Raw genomic sequence first — 16,647 nt, 5'->3', positions numbered from 1 at the left:
GGTTGTTTCTACCCTTTGTTATTTCTACCACTGCTGCCTTCACCTGTTCCTCTTTTTTGATTTTTCTTCCTCTCAGAATGAAATGGAAAGAGACAGGAGTTAGAAAAGATGAGGGAAGGAAAACAAATTAAATACTTTTTTTTTTTTTTTTTGTCTTAATAAGTTTTCCTCTTTCCTTGAGCACCTGGAGGATTTCCCTTAATCTGTTTAGTGAAACTACTGTTAAAAAATAATTGCAAGGTGGCTTATGTGACCTCAGGCCTTTCTGAATGCACTGTTTATACTGCCTTTGCACCTCGGGCTCTTCTGTGGGGACTGGCTGAGGTAGGTGTGGTAGACCCACAAATGCCATGATCATGATCTTACTGAACTCCACTCCATTTGACTTTGATGTCATATAAAGACACCTTCACATGAGACAGTGAGTGAAATGCATTCATCCTGCTGAGGACCAACTCCATCACAGAACTTCCTCCCTTTGGGTTGAAGATGGAGTGGCGCGAAGGAATGCTTACTGGACAAATGCCTTATTTTGAAAACAAATCTTTGTGGGGGTGGATTGGTGTTGACAAGACTATTTTCACATCAAGAGTGGAATTCCTTGTCAGAAACGAAGCACAGCCTCCCCGGCTCTTGGAAACCCTTCATGGAACTTCATCTTGTCTTGTGCTAGAAGCCTGATTTTGAGCTAAATAAGCTTCACGTTCCTAATATTTAGCAAAGGGAACTAGGTGATTCAGAAGCAGGCAGCTGTCCTACAAGGATGTTGTCCCCCAGTAGTTCCTTCTTGGGTACCTGTGGATCGCCCAAGTCCAGGTGAACGTTTTTGTCACTTGATGCCTCATGGAAATGTCTGAAGGGTCTTAGGTTTGTTCTAATATGGAATGTGTTATTTCTAAGGGATAGGGAATTTTCCGAAATATAGAAAGTGACCTAATTCCATTGTGCCAAGACAAAAATAACAGTGTGACACAACAGGACAGGCAGTGAGGGTGTAAAAATAGGGGTAGCCTCCATTTGCAGCTGGGAAAATGAGGATTAGCAAGGGTTAGCAGGGACTGAAACCAGCAGGAAATGGGCAAGCAGTCTGGCATAAGCCAAAGCATAAGCACGGTATTCAACGGGGACTGCACCTTAGTATAGTCCTACAGAAATTCTGCCACAGCAGAGAGCTGAAATTGGCCAATAGCATGCATCTCCCCCACTTTGTACATTCAAAGCCACAGTTTTGGTTGTTGTGTTTTTGTTTTTTTTTTTTTTTTTTTTTTTAAATAATTGTTTTTAATTATCCAAAAGATTTGTTTGGGGTTTTTTTCCTAATTCGTTGCCTAGTTCTACCACAGAAATTTTGTTGCCATGCATCTATAAAAGTAATTGTTTCTAGGGATGGGTTTATCAGTTCTCAGTTGCTTTTGTGGTTAATCTGCAATTTTCCTGTAAAGCACACTTTAAATCTCACCTCTGGGAGATATTGCTCTGTGAAAATAAATACTTTAGAAACAGCAGGGAAACATTATTAAACATGCTGCACAGTTGATAAGAATGTGCCTCTGCTCTGGGAAGTGGCATAAAAATCTCTGTGAGGAATAGGGAAGAGAGAAGAGGGAAAAACTCCAGAAGACAGTGGTCACTAACAGGATGACTAAGTAGCTTTTCAGAGGTTTGCCACATGCTTTTTGTAAAACCCTAAAAAATGGCTTTGTGGTAAGGCTGGCTTGCAATCTAGTCAAAAAATAAAAGTGGTCACTCTTTCAAGGCTCTGTGTAACTCCAGCAGCTGCAGACAAACTTAAAACCAGACAGCAAAGAAGGGAAAAAATGTCCACTTCTTGTCCAGACTTTCTATATTTGGTTGAAGTTTTCCAACAAGGGACTTGGCAGATGGTGCATGTTCCACGAGCTTCCTGAGAGAGGCTGGGGAAAGGGAAGAGGCTCATTATGTTCATGCTGTCTGCCACGAACATGAGGAAAGATCACTAAGGCTTTCAAGTGTAAAGACAATCTTCAGAGCTAAGCATGAATGGAGAAAGGCCCATCAGGGCAACCTAACCTAGACGAAGCTGGAGGGTGCAAATCTGATGTATTAGTATTTGGAACGGGCTTCACCTGCTCCTGTAGTTTATTTGCAGGTGAATTTTTCACATATTGCATGCTCCATGGAAGTAGTTTACCACCTCAGCCCTCCTCCAGACCTTTTAGCCTGGTTTTGTACAATGTGGAAGAAATTAGGCATCGTTCAAAGAAAAGGTGGGATTCAGTGTCAGCTGTGATCCAGCTATGTCTACATCACTGTCAAACACAGCTGGTGGTCTGGACCTGGTCGAGTTTGGCCTGTCATTTGCTAAATGAATGGTCGACACTGGATGAATGATGATCTTCCTCTAGACACCTACTGTGGTCCTGTCTTCCTGAAAAGATTTATGCCATGTGCATCAATTAGTATCTATATGCCTGGTTGCCAAGGAGAGTTTTAAGAGAGTTCTGGGGACCAGTGGTGAGGGGCAGTCCCTCAGGAGGCTGGGACAAACTCATTCAACTCAGATGGCTGGAGGAAAATCTCTGCCTGCTAGACTGATGGAGGTTATTTCTTTTCTCATTAAGCCTCCTTCCCAAGCTGAATGTGTATTGCACCGTAGGGAAGGTATGCTGCATTTGGCTTCAGTTACATCCCCTGAGTTTCACAGCAAGTGGTGCTTTGTTTTTGCTTTGTTTTATTCTGTTATGCAGTACTGTTTTGTCATACACACACAGAGGAGAAGAGTGCATTCAGTGTGACAAAGCATAGCACATTAATGGAGTGTGCACTCATGCTATGGTGTTGGATATGGTATAAAAAATTTTATTCAGAATGAGTAAGCTTAAATTGTGTCTTTTCCTGAGTAGTTTTCATCTCCAAAATGCTTGGACTTTAAATATTCTGTTCATGAACCTGCTGAAGTCAGCATCAGCAATGAAATTGTCATTTACTTCAGGAACAGTGAAACCTGTCCAAGAGCACAACTGTCTGCAAGAATAATCTTACACCTGGATTTACAAGAATACTGAGCTGTGCTTTGAGACATTTCCTGTTATGGACACAAAGAGTATCAAGGTGAGTTGAAACAGTGAACAACATCATGGTGCCCCGTGAAAACTTAACAAGGACTGCATCTGGGCAAACCATTTTGGGGTTTCCCTGAGGGATATGCCCAGATATGTGTTTTTGGGAATGACAGGAGAGAAGGAACAGGGCTGTGATCACCTGCCATGAGAAGCAGACAGACAGTGATTTCTCATGTTAGATGGTATCCTTTATTTAGGACTGTATCATTTGTTTGGGATTGTCTTGCGACTGTATTATCTCAGATACGCTTTGTCCCATATTTCAGGCAAAGCTGTATGAATGACCCTGACCTTTGAATTGGGTGTTAGGGCTTATATCACACCACACTGGGAACAGACAGCTGTGAGTGAGTTATTCCCCTGAGCACTGGATGCTTTGCAGACCACCATGCTTTGTGCCCTGTTGCAATGGATATGGTTTATTGTGGTAGGATACTCGATATTTGCAGGATGACAGCAGTCCAGAGTCAACATGGGCAGGCCATTTTACGTTTATGGTTCCATGTTTGCAAAAATAATTTCACTTGTGTATGATTACACCATTAATTTCCATCATCAGTGGAAGAAGGTTGTTGTTTTTTTCAACATGGCTGACAAGTTCATGTTGTACATGTGTATTTTCCAGATTCCTTGTCAGCATGAAGGTGGGTGGGGAGAAAGAAGATGGCAACCATTTACCTCTTTGTACTGCTGTCTCTGAGACTCAGCTCTCTGTAGGTATACTACTAGAGAGTGCTTTAAAAAAGCACATAAACCTTTGGGCCAAATATTCAACCATGTGATCAAGGTCCTGACTGTTAAAAACTCATGTACATCCTGGACAAACCAAGTCCTGTGCTATATTTGAAAGGGAGAATATATATATATATATATATATATATATATTTGTTTTCTGCAGACCCAGATGCTTTAATTTACATGAAAAGTGTCTATTTCCAATTTCAAATCAAAGGTCTGTGTGGCTGACAGGTATTGAATCTGCAGCTGAAAACAGGAGCTTCTTAAGTCATCATTTGGCATTGCTTACAGCCAACAGCAGGACATGCTGTTCTTCAGCGTCCTAGATGATGCGATGGAAAATGAAAATGAAAAACTACTTCTGGAAGAGGTAGAATGGTGTGTTCGTGACCAATATGAATTCTTCTGTGGTAAAATAGGCAATTCCAAGCTGATTACTTTAGAAAATGCTTGGTATTCTCTTTAGGGAAAAAATAAGATGATGGTACTGACCTTAGCCTGTTGTACAAACCTTGCTTCTCCAGAAGTCAGATGAACAGGCTGACACTTGGAAATGATCTGAATTAACTGCTATCTGAACATTTAATTATCAGCACTATCGTGTGCTTTTGCACATGGTAATTAGAATGTGAAATCATAATTTTTTCCTCATAATTTAATTTCTATTATTTAAGTATATTTTCCAGGCTGACATTTAGTATACACAGATTTTCTGTCTGCATCTGTAATGTAGTGATATAAGACTGGATTACAGACAGACCTTATCCTATTGCCTACAATGCAGAAAATCCTTGAGACATAAAATGCGTGCTAGCAAATTGCCAAAAAGTATTGGGGAGATTAAGTATATGCCTAAATTTCTGCAGCACTAGATACAACCAAGTGATCTTTTCAACTTGAGTTTTCTCCTTAGGCATCCTTCCCAAACCCTTGGACAATATTGCTGCAATAATTTACTGTGACTAGGTCATCAAAAGGCAACTGTGTAGGGCAAGTTTACTTGCAAAGCTTTACCTTTTTGTTTTTAAAATAATAATTTTCAGAAAATGATTCTTATATGGTAATTTTGAGCAGCTCATTAAAGTGGCAAGTATTGTGAATGTCTTATATTTTCTTTGTACTGAAGAAAAATTGTGAAATTTGACTGATTAGTCAGTTCCTGGTTTCATTTTCCATAAGTCTATTATTTCAATTTCTTCTTCGAGGCTTTGTATGAATTGTATACATGTGCGTGCACACACACACACACACACACAGGTTTACGAACTGTTCATATTGAAATAGCCACCTCAAGTTGTCAGTCTGTGTCTGAAAATCTTGACAAGAAAACTCTGGTACTTTTTAAACCTGGATGTAGGGTGTTCAACCCACAGTCTGCCCTGGAGATCACTTCTGCTGCCTAAGGGTAAGACTGCAGAGCCCTCTCAGTAGCATACTTGTCCTCAGAGATAGCCGTTTGAGAGCAAACAAGTGACCTTAGGAGGGAAAGTCATCTTGGTGAGTGCCAACCAGCAAAAAGCTCACATAATCATTGGAAGCAACCTCCATCCACCATGGCCTGCTTTGATGCACACCCTAGTATCTGCACATAAGCAAAACTCTACAAAAGACACAGATAATGCGACTAGCCTGTCAGACCTTGCAAGCCTGAATTTTTCAGTCATGAGCTGTGGAACTGGTTTCTTCACGCAGGTGTTGCTTTTGAAGTCCAAGTTTGTCAAGATCTGGTACCCCACAGAATTTAGAAACACTGAACTCCAGGAAGCAAAACACATGAAAACTACATATGAACATTAGGCTTTTTATAGTGCTGCTTGCTGTGTGTCTGGGAGGGGAAAGCCTTCCTATGCACATATTCAAATATTTACCTTCACATGAGGCAATTAGTCATTGTTCAAGAAGCGGAAAAATATTGGTACATGCTGTAGATAAACAACTGTAGATATTTAAACTAAATCCTATGAAGGAGAAGCCTGGAATAGCTGTGCAGATAAGCTGCAAACAGGGCTTTGCCATGCTGACTCCAAGTTAGATTAGGACTGTCCAAACAGTCCAATTCAAATACACAGTCTCAGATGGCACTTTCTTTTCTTTTTGCTTTTATTTTTACTTTGGTTTTACTTTAGCATTGGTTGGAAACATCCCAGTTAGTCATATCTGAGTATCAGGTTTTTTATTAAAATCACTGCACAATGTATGCAGATTTCCAGCTTTGTCAGGGTGCAGAAAAGAAGAGGAAAATGGTTTTAATCAGAAAGGAAGGATGTGTTGCCTTAAAGCACTGCATGAGGCAATCTGGGTACAAGAAGACATCTCTGGCTGTCCCATCTGGTTGTGGCCAAACTGTGCAGTATCTTCTCTACAAAATCTGTATTATCTGACCTGGAGGATTAATTCAATTTTATTTATTTTATGGCTTGAGCCATCTGCATCCATGCTATCTGAGAAGCAGGGCTGGAGCTGAAATTACATCCTCCACTTGAAAAATATAATAAGTGGATCTAACACTTCCCTTGCCCTCTCCCAACTATCCAATTTCTTCTCATTTCAGTAGAGTTACTCCAAGTCTTGAGGTTTCTTCTCTGTCACTGCTGCATGATTCTTCATTCCCTGGATGAGTTCTCAGTTCCCTGTAGTTACTGGAAGTGCAATGTCTGGGCAAGCTTTTCTTGTGTCACTATGCTCCAGAGCTGAGAAGTTGGAATTTTGGGAGAAAGACACTTGGGTAGAATTACTTTTTGGTTAAGTGTCTCTCCAGCTAGCAAGAGCAGTGGGTATTTCCTGGCCATTTTGAGAGGTAGATCCTCTGTCCCTGCTGTTTCCCTCACTACACCCACACTGCCTCTGTTAGTCCATACCCCACGGTCTGAGAAAAGGCAGCAGTCATCTTAGTTCAAATGTCAATGCAACCTCATTTTTCCTAAATTGGCAGGGTGAGAAATGCAGCACAGGTCTCAGAAACTGCATCCAGAAGACAGATTTTTCAGCAGTGTCATGAAAAGAAGCATGACAGAAAACCTTTCCTGTGAAAGATGGAAAAGTCAAAATGTGTGGTGGAAGTTGTGCAAGAAAGAACTTTGAGAACCAAGCAAAAATATGTGTCCTAAACTAGACAGCTGCATAGACCAGAGAAGCAGACCCTGGGGCACAGACACCCACTTCAGGTGAAGAAGGTGGTGACAAGAGTGGAGTGAGAGGATGCCGAAGTCCATTTAGTTCAGCATCATGGGAGGCTGCTCCACTTCAGCTGCTACAGCTGTATGCTACTGGGCAGAGACCATCAGCTTGCTCTCAAACTGTGTCAGGCTTCTCCACCTCTGGGAAGGACATGATTCTGAATCACAGATCCCACGCTCGGGAGAGCCCTTGCTTCCACCTCTGCTAGACACAACTTAGCTGGGGTGGCTCTCTCTCAGTACATTCATATACACAGCAGCTTTTATAAATTCCACCCCCAAACATGTTCCATCAGGCAGTTGTTGGGCTTTGGGACCACAGTCCACCTTGATAAAAGTGACCATGCTTATAGCCAGCGGCAGTGAGGTGAGGCAGGGAGGGTCAGTGGGAGTTGTGGCTTTGGAAGCATGGAGCACCAGGCAAGATACAGCTCAGCAAAAGCATCCTGGGGTAAGCAGTGCAACAGGCCAGCTCAGGGCACAGACAAACGTGTGCTGAGTACGCTACAGACACACATGACGTTGCCAATGCTTGCAGCACAGTGACTAGCACTGTGCCTCGAGAGACAGTTGGAAGAGTCTGCTCAAAAAAAAACCTGATGGCAAACATCCCACTGTTGTGAGCCTGGGCCATGGAGCTGCCTGTAGACACGCCCCTTCAGCGTGAAGGGAAAGGCCCTTTATTTTGTCAAAGGCAGTACGAGATACCAGCACTCCTGTGAGAAATGCTGGGCAGGCTTTTCCAGGACACGGGCTTCCTGACCACTCACTGTGCACTGCGCATCTTCTTTCACAGAAAAGAAAAAGTAGGCGGGGTCATTGGGTTGCCTGCCACTCTGGAGCATGACATCTTTTGTCCTGGTAGGTTGGACACCTGGTACCTGGGGTGAAAAGTGTGAGTGTCTGACTGAGTGGCTAATGGTCTATAAGCTTTTCTTTGCAGTTGGTGGAAAGGAAGCATGTGTCATGAGACATCATAGGGGGGCTGCTCTCGCTGTGTCCCTCCCCTCAGCTGGGCTGTAAGAGTGTCAGCACTGTGACACAGGAGTTCAACATCAAATACAGCACCCAGAAAGGTCTAAAGGTGCCTCAGTCTTCCTACCTGAGGATATATCAGCAAGGTCTTTTGCAGGCAGATGGTTTTGCTCTGTTTGTGCTCAGGACAGGGACACAAGCCAGCATGCCCCTGCAGAGTATTTAATGCCACAGAACAGCATCCCACTAAGCACAGGCATATGGCTTCTGGTTCTGGCTTACTTCTGGCTAGCTCAGTTGTGTTGACAGTGTGTGCTTGTGCCTGTATGTGACATACTTTTAAGAATTAAGCTGTCACCCCAGTGAAGTGGTGATAAGGTGGAAGTCATCTCTCCTCTGTGGGCCGTGATATTGCTGAGGATGGAGGGACATGCACCAGCTCTCCCTTCTGCTTTGTGGGTAAAATCTGGCCTTCAAATTGTGCTCGTCCCAAACCTGTTAATGAAAAAGCTGATTGTCATCATGTGGCGTGTTGGTGAGGCCACAGAAACCAGGGCAGGGTGCTACCAAAGCTCACTCCCTTGCTGTCTGCACCGACAGTCATTAGCTCAGACCTGAGTCCAGGAGCAATGTTGCACTAGTGGGAAATCCCTGGTGAGTCATTCTCACAGGATAAATACTGTGATGCATCTATCTGTTCATGCAAGGGGTGAGTTACAGAAGAAACCTGTCCCCCCTTCATTTGACTTCTTGTGGATGGACAGAATGGCATGCAATTGCTTTTGGGCTGCCAGCTTTTCTTCCAGTCCTAGGATTCCACATAGAACAACCATTGCTGTTTGGAGGTAGGTGAAAGGAACAAAATACTTGTCTGCTTCATGCTTTTTAGCTGCTTGTTTCCAAGTCACATGAGGAGAGTAACGAATTTGTTCCTTAGCTGGTCTTTCCTCTAGTGTTATCTGGGTTGCTTACTGTTTGCAGTCCTCTGTGTGTGGAGAGGAGACGTAAACCTTGCTTGCTATTAACAGCCTGCCTTGTGCAATGGAAGGACATCACAAAGGTGCCCGAGAAAACTACTTCAGCCACTCTGGGTACTACAGCAGCATGCCATCTTGTGAGCAGCCTGTGCTGTCCTCAGGGCCACTCATGGGGAGTTTCTGGTGCTGACAAACCATACTTCTTCTCTCCATGATGCCCTTGGTGCTTGCCTGGTTTAGCGTGGAGAGATTCATAAGTCAAATGGAGCTGCACTTGCTTTAGGGCTCTGTCTTGTATCTCTACTGTCACTGGCATTTCCAGAATTCAGAACAATTCCTTGTGTGGACTTAAAAAATGTTTTATCCTGATCAGCCTGAGCCCAGTTTTGGTGTGCAAGTCTCCTGTGGGGGGATCTGAAGGGCGAATGTTGGAGAGATTTGAGGTGATCAGCATGGCTAGTGGAGAGCTAGTCCCCAGAAAGGTAGTGTATTCTGGCTCACCCTGCCTGTGTTGCCTTTTTTCTTCAGCGGTCTCATGCAAGGTTTTGTGTTCTGGAAACTACGTGACATCCCTCCCACACAATCACACCATGTTCCCTGCCTAATCCCTCAGCAAAATCATGGGCTTGATTTAAGTAACGAAGCAATTTTCAGGTACCCTTTTCTTGGGACTTTGCTTATGGTTCTTGACTTGGCCCCTCTCATTTCTGCAAGGAAAGCATAAACTGATAGAATTAGTTAACTAACAGGTTAAAGAGATAACCACAGTGATCCCACTGGACAGCAACAAAAAGAAGATGCTTCAGAAAGTCTCACTGCTTGACCTACTACCCTGGGTGCTGGTAGTTGAACCCAGATGAATTGAATGCTGTGGGCACTGAACACCCAGAAAATGCCCTGAAAAAAGCAAATGGCATTACAGACCGGAGAGTTATCTGAATCCTGGTTTTACTGTGACCTTTTTCTGCAACCAGTTAAGTATCACTACAAAGGAGGAAAGGTAATAAGAAATTGAAAAATAGATGTGAAAGTGGAGAGCAGAAGAGAATTCCTGCCCCAGGTTACATCTGAAATGGATGTAAAAGATTGGCAGGAAAAGCAATATCTGACAGCATGACAGGAAATAGAATTCCTATCACATGGAGGATTCTAATACGGGGTTTTTTTTGGTTTGTTTTATGAAAGAAATTACTTCCAAATTTAATGGTGCTTTGTTTTTTTCATTATCAAAATACTTTGTTTTGTCAAAACTGAAGCAGTGTTACTTTAGCCCATGTTACAGCATTTCAAAGCTAAACAGGGTAGTCAAAACTACTTGTAGTTGTGGAGCAAGGCGTGGAAAGATAAAGATGGAAAAATAAAAATACTTGTGTTGTTCTTTGAATCATTTCAAGGTTTTCTGACAGAAATTTACATGCATCAGTGAACTGCTTGACTCGTGCTGAAGCAGCATTAACTGACAGGCGTTCTGCTGAAAATTTTTCACCCAGGTTCAAAGTATGTTGCTTTGGCAAATGCAACTAGAGGCACAATAAGATTAAGATCTTTATTGGCCTAGCCTTGCTGTATTTATGATCTTGATTCAAGGCTTTAATAGTCACTTAATGTAACTTAAAGACACTGTGGCAGATTTAGCAAATTAGTGCAGATTCACTGTGTCTTAGTGCTCACAGCTACAAGACCAGGTCTACGTCCTGTTGCCCAGGCTTTTCCTCTTAATTTTCCCTAGCATCTTACCTCTTCTGCATCTGTTAATAACTTCTTTACTGTGATATATTGGTACAGCTGAGTATGAAACATGAGATTGGTAACAAGCTGTTGTGGTTTAACCGCAGCTGGTAACTAAGTACCACGCAACTGCTCACTCCACCCACCCACCTCTAGTGGGATGGGGAGGAGTATCAGAAAAAGGTGATACGGGTGTGTTTAAGATAAGAACAGTTTAATAATTGAAATAAAGTTAAATATTATAATAACAATAACAATAATGGTAGTAGAAATAGTAAATGTAATAGTTGCAATAATTGTAATGAAAACAAAAAAGAGAGAGAGGAATAAAACCCAAGAATAATGGTAGTAGAAATAGTAAATGTAATAGTTGTAATAATTGTAATGAAAACAAAAAAGAGAGAGAGGAATAAAACCCAAGAGATGCTCAATACAATTGCTTACTACCTGCTGACCAATCAGCCAGTCCCCAACAGGTGGCTCCCAGCCAACGGCCCCTAGTTTGCACACTAAGCACGATGTTTTGCAGTATGGAATATGCCTTTTATCTGTTCAGGTCAGATGTCAGCTGTCCTGGCCTTGTTCCCTCCCAGCTTCTTGTGCACCTTCTCAATGGCAGAGCATGGGAAACTGGAAAGTCTTTAACTTGGGGTAAGCCATACTTAGCAACAAGTAAAACATTGGCTTTAGTGTTACCAGCATTATTGTCATACTAAATCCAAAACACAACACTGTGGCTACTAGGAAGAAAATTAACTCCACCCCAGCTGAAATCAGGACACAAGCAAGAAGATGAAAAAATCCAGAAATGCAGGATCAAAAAAGTAATAAGCCTCTGAAATAAGAATAGGTGGGGGCAGCTGCTGTTTCTTAACTGAACTGCTGCTTTTTTCCAAGAGCAAAAAATCTTGAATACTGTGCATTTCTGTTCAGCTACATTACTTTTCACTTCTAAGGGTGGATGGGTGGCCTAACATAGCCTTCGTGGGAATGTTGTGGCTGGAGAAACCTGAAGCGTAGCCATCTGCCACATTTTCTATAATAGGCTTCTCATTTATATAGGTGATGGGACAATCATCTGCAAGGGCAAGTACCAGCAAATAAATATTTGGCAGTCCCTGAGATTTCAGAATTCCTACGTACACAGAGTTTCTCCACAGACTTAAAGGAGAGAAGGGTGGAGTGAGAAATGATCTCATTTCTTAGAGAACAGGCTAATGTTTTTCAGTGAATAAAATTTGGGCAGTGATGGCTGTTCCCTACCAGGATTTGTTCCCTACCCAGGTGACTTACTTTACCTTCTTATTTTTTCCGTTGTCTCTGTGTAGACTGTGGCATAAAAATGTTAAAAACACTGACCATTTGCAGGTTTAGGTATATTATTGAACAAGTAGGCAGCTGTAGATGTGCATAGTAACAACAGATACTTTCACTGGCAGTGAAAGTACCAGCCTAGTTAATGGACTCTTTCTTATGCTTTCTGGAGAAATGCTCCTGAACGAGTTAGTGTAAGTAAGTGTGCATGTCCTCGCATGTGTGTGCACATGTATACATGTTTAGGAATGTGCTTTTTCACCTAAAGAAATATTTCCTTTATCAGAAGTTTTTTCCATTTCTTTGAATATTGTGTGAGTCACCCCAGGTTTAGTTGATGGTATTTCCATTCATAGGGAAGCAAAACTTATAATAAGAATAATAACCGGCAGAAATGAAAGAAGCACTCAGGCACTATGAACTTGTGGAATGTAGTTGTTATTTAACTGTCTTTCAATAATCACTGAAAACTACTTCTGTCATGAGAAGATGTTTGTAGAAGGTGATTGGATGTCTCTCTGTGTTTGAGTAAGCAGACAGTCTTTTCTGAAGTCATATATAACTATGTGGCTTATGCAGTTTTGTAGGTATTAATCCATGGTAGCTAGAAATGTGGTAGTTTTACCATCAAAGAGCTGTTTATACAACCCCATCATAAAGACACATTACAACAAGCACAGCTTCCAGTGTACTGATAGGGAGCACCTGTGTATTGATATAGTTGATCTCCACTTCAGGCATTACTACTTGAATGACAGTGAAAATGTTCTGAGTGCAAACACAGCTTAATGAGGATCCTTGCAAAATACTTGATTTCTACCTACCAGATGCACTGCAAACCAAAGGTATAATTTACTCCAGTGCTCAAAGCCATTGTGAGTCCCACACATATATGAATGCTTGAAACTAGATTTTTAGCAGTGACTAAGGTAAGCTGCTCACAAACAGCATTTTGCTGTTATGAATCGTTACTGTATGTAAGAAAAACATGGAGGAAGGGGGAAGAAAGATGACATGGAGGAAATACACTTTTCCTTCAGTTCCAAAAAGCAAAACAAAGCAAAAATAAAAGCAGAAATGTCCTTGAAAGTCTAGTGAAGTATTTCACCTTAGAAAAATACTAAAAGGTTTATCGACACAAAAGTCCCATGAGATTGCTTTAATACATGCAAAGGATAAAGGTTGCAGCCTGTGGGTGAATTTCACTCTAAGTACTTGGAATACAGGCTGAATGTCTCAGAAGTACAAGAGAACTAGTATTAAACTATTTAACATATGATGGCTACCTGGAAAGGTTTCAAGAGCAAATCCATGTCTTATCAAGAAGAAGATGCTGCAAGGTGACCTAATTCTGGTTTACAAATACCTGAAAAAATCCCGTGAGGGTCTAGTTAGGAATTTCTGGGATTTATGCCACAGAAGCCAGACCTTAGGGCATGATCTTGGATTAATGAATGAGATGTTTGACTTGCACACACATGCATCAGTTGGCTTAGCAACAGGATGTGGGTTGACTTCCCAGTATGAACCACATGGAATGGAATGGCAGTAGGCTCTAGTGGAAAGCTATTCTTTATAGAGGAATAGGGAGAAGGCAGAGGTCCCACCTTCGTGTCTCTGAGGCTAGTTGTCCAGGGCAAATCTATTAATAGCTGTCTTTGTGCCTTAGTTCCCAGTGCACACTAACAGGGTTTCATGGGGATCAATTGCTTTATTTTTTGGCATATCCTCAGATACTACATGGCTAGGTGTGATGAGCTGGTTTAAAGGGTCTAGTGTATGCTATTATCCTGATGATATACTTCAGATAATTTAACCTTTTCACATGAGGAATGCCATACTAAATCAGACCAAGTTTTTTTCGGAGTTTGGATCTTTGTGTCCAGAAGCTATCAGTACCAGAAACTTAATGGAAACTCCCATGAAAAAAACATGAAGACATCCCGTTTCTGCTATGCTTTATCTTCTGTTGCGTTTAAGACATCAGAACCTGATATTACTGCCAGTTTGCCAGAGTTAATTGCCATTGATAAACTTATTCCTCATGAATTCGCATATTTCCTTTTGAATCATTTAAGATTTTTGGCCAGGGGCTTGAAACCAGCTACCTGAGAACTTTTTTCATTCATTCATTCATTCATGCATTCATTCATTCCTCCTTTTTAATGAAGTGGTAACTGGTTTATTCTGATTTACCCTCCTTTGGTGATTTTGTAGATCTCTATTTTAACAGTCTAGACAACAAAGACTTCAGACCAATGCAAAACTGGCATTTTGTAAATATCTCCCCAGATGGCATGTAAATTTATTAATCTAATCTGAAGGCAAAACCCTCTACACTCACATTGGAGTTAATGCAATTGTCAAGAGTGTTGCTTGTGGGGAAAGAGGAGCAGGATGCTCTCTTGAAAGCCATGTTGTCAACCATAAAGCTAATTCATATAATCACTGGAACTGAATGTACTGTTTTATAACATGTAGCTCTCTCATCCGGATACACTATGGCTATTTTGGCTATTTGCTCTATGACTGGCACTCCAAAACCAACTGAAATCATTAGCTGATGAATGCGGAGTAAGCTGTACTTGTTTCAAACATGGAAAAGTGATAAGCCCTTGTGAAAAATGTCTGGCACAGAAGTGATTCCTACACATGCCATCTTTGAGGCTTGGTGTGGGGAATATGAGATACATTTTTCTTTCCTAGTCAAGAACAACAGGAAATGTACAGTACAGCACAACTGAATTAGCTGGTCCCTGCAACTGTCAGTTTTGCAGTAATTAATTTAATGTTGCTGCAGTTGTAGGCTAATGTCTTTAGGTCCTAAAGTCAGCAAAGGCTTATACACATGCTGACTTCAAAGCATGTAAATCACTGCACTTTTGTTCTCAAAGGCTGAAATCAAGCAAGTGCTTAAATCAGTGGTGGATGAAGGCCTAGTTGGGTGCATTTTGATGAAGATGGATGCAGCAAAAAAATAGACTTGCATTTCTTTCAGTATGCTCAAGAGATGGAGTTTTCAGTCAAGGGCTGTATGGAGGATGTGGGAAAAGGAAGGAAATGGAAGATAGGAAGTGGGATTACTTTCACCAATTACAGGATTTATCAGTTTCTTAGCTTGGTGGGAAGTAATTTCTCTACTCAGCAGCACATGACTGACAGCCCTAAGCCCTTCCATGGGAGATGGAGAGGAAACCCTGAAAGGTCTCTTGTGATCCCTGGAGCCCCAGCTTACTGGGGTCACCTGTGTTGTTCCATGTTCTCATCATGGAAGGCAACAATCTGAATTTCTGAACCACAGAATGACTGTTGCCCAACACAAGGGACCTTGTCATTGCTCCATTGCTGTCCACACCCTTGGATGTCCACCTGCCAGTAACTGGAGCCATATCTAATGTTTATTGTTTGATTGAAACTGATAATTGCTGCCCAGTGGTACAGTCAACAGAACTACACCAAATGTGATGGGCATGCTTTTTAAGCTCTAAATCCAACAGTAATTCGCAATCTCTTCCATCTGCCTGGAGATGGATATTGGAGTTCAAAAGTGCTTAGATTTTAAAACTGGGAAGGAGAAAGGAAATGCAGCTTTGAAACAAACAAACAGTCAAAAATCTTCTGTGACGGGGATGAAATAAGTTTTAAAATCTTTTGTCTTCCACATTCCTGTAACTTTCCTCTCTTTGCATATTTCTAACTTTGGCATCTTTTCAACTGAAAGCAGAGGGCCACGGCACACGTGTGCTAGAAAATGGCAGTTCTGTGCACCTGACTGGTTTGCACATACACACACACAGAGGAAGCCTATGGTGGGCAGAGAAATGAGATGACGTTGCAAAGTGCTGTGTCTGTACTGTTCCACAAAGGCTCAGCCCTCTGTCATGCTGAGCTCTCCCCTGAAGCCCTGGGAGCCAGTTTGGGTGCAGCCTCAGATCCTTCAGCAGCACTGCACTGTGGTGCCTCCAGGGAACATGTAGCTTCACAGTGGTGTGACCTGAAATGAGCAGAAACTTGCCTTGTGCCATGACACCAGCATGAGCTGCCCTGTGTGATGGGCATCTGTTCCAGTTGGGCAGTCCTACATGTAAATCTAGCTTTCTGGGCATGCCATTGCTCTGGGAGCCTGTAGAAGTGTGGGAAGCTGCAGGGAACCTGGTGTCTCTGGTATGCCTAAATACAGGTGGGTCTGGGGCAGAAGAGAAAGGATAAGACAATTTTTAAGGTAAATGGTTAAAGAACCAGGCATGGGAAGTTTCAGCCAATGTGATTAGTCAGAGGACATCTGCAGGGGGATTTCATCCATTTAAATGCTTAGATTTGTCCTTTTCTGCAGGTTTGCTCAGTTTGGTGCCTGAGGCAGAGACTGAAGCTTCCTATTTTGAGACGTGTGCCTTTGGTTAGCTGCTGGGCTAGTCTCTCCACTGATGTAACTCCACTGAGGCTCACTGATTTGCAAAGCATTTGGCGTCCTGCTGCTGGTTTTCCTTTCTCCCTCTTGCCTCTCTGGCACTCCTTCTTTTCCTCTGGAGGGTGTAACCTGGCAAACCTCAGCTGTGCTTCCTTGATGAGGCTCTGGCCCTGAATTGCTCTGAATTCAACTGACCTTTCCAAACAGGTCTTTGGGGGCTTTGCTTTGTG

General features: G+C 42.1%; 1 long non-coding RNA gene across 1 annotated transcript in view; it reads right to left on the bottom strand.

Annotated features, from left to right (window-relative positions):
* The window catches only part of LOC308056682, a 430,099-nt gene that overhangs the window by 189,974 nt on the left and 223,478 nt on the right, over positions 1-16,647 (bottom strand). The window lies entirely within an intron of this gene.

This window comes from Falco punctatus (assembly GCF_963210335.1).
Source record: "Falco punctatus genome assembly, chromosome: Z".
Taxonomy (NCBI): Eukaryota; Metazoa; Chordata; class Aves; order Falconiformes; family Falconidae; genus Falco; species Falco punctatus.
Note: the sequence above shows the minus strand (reverse complement) of the source record. Positions and strands in the feature narration are given on the sequence as shown.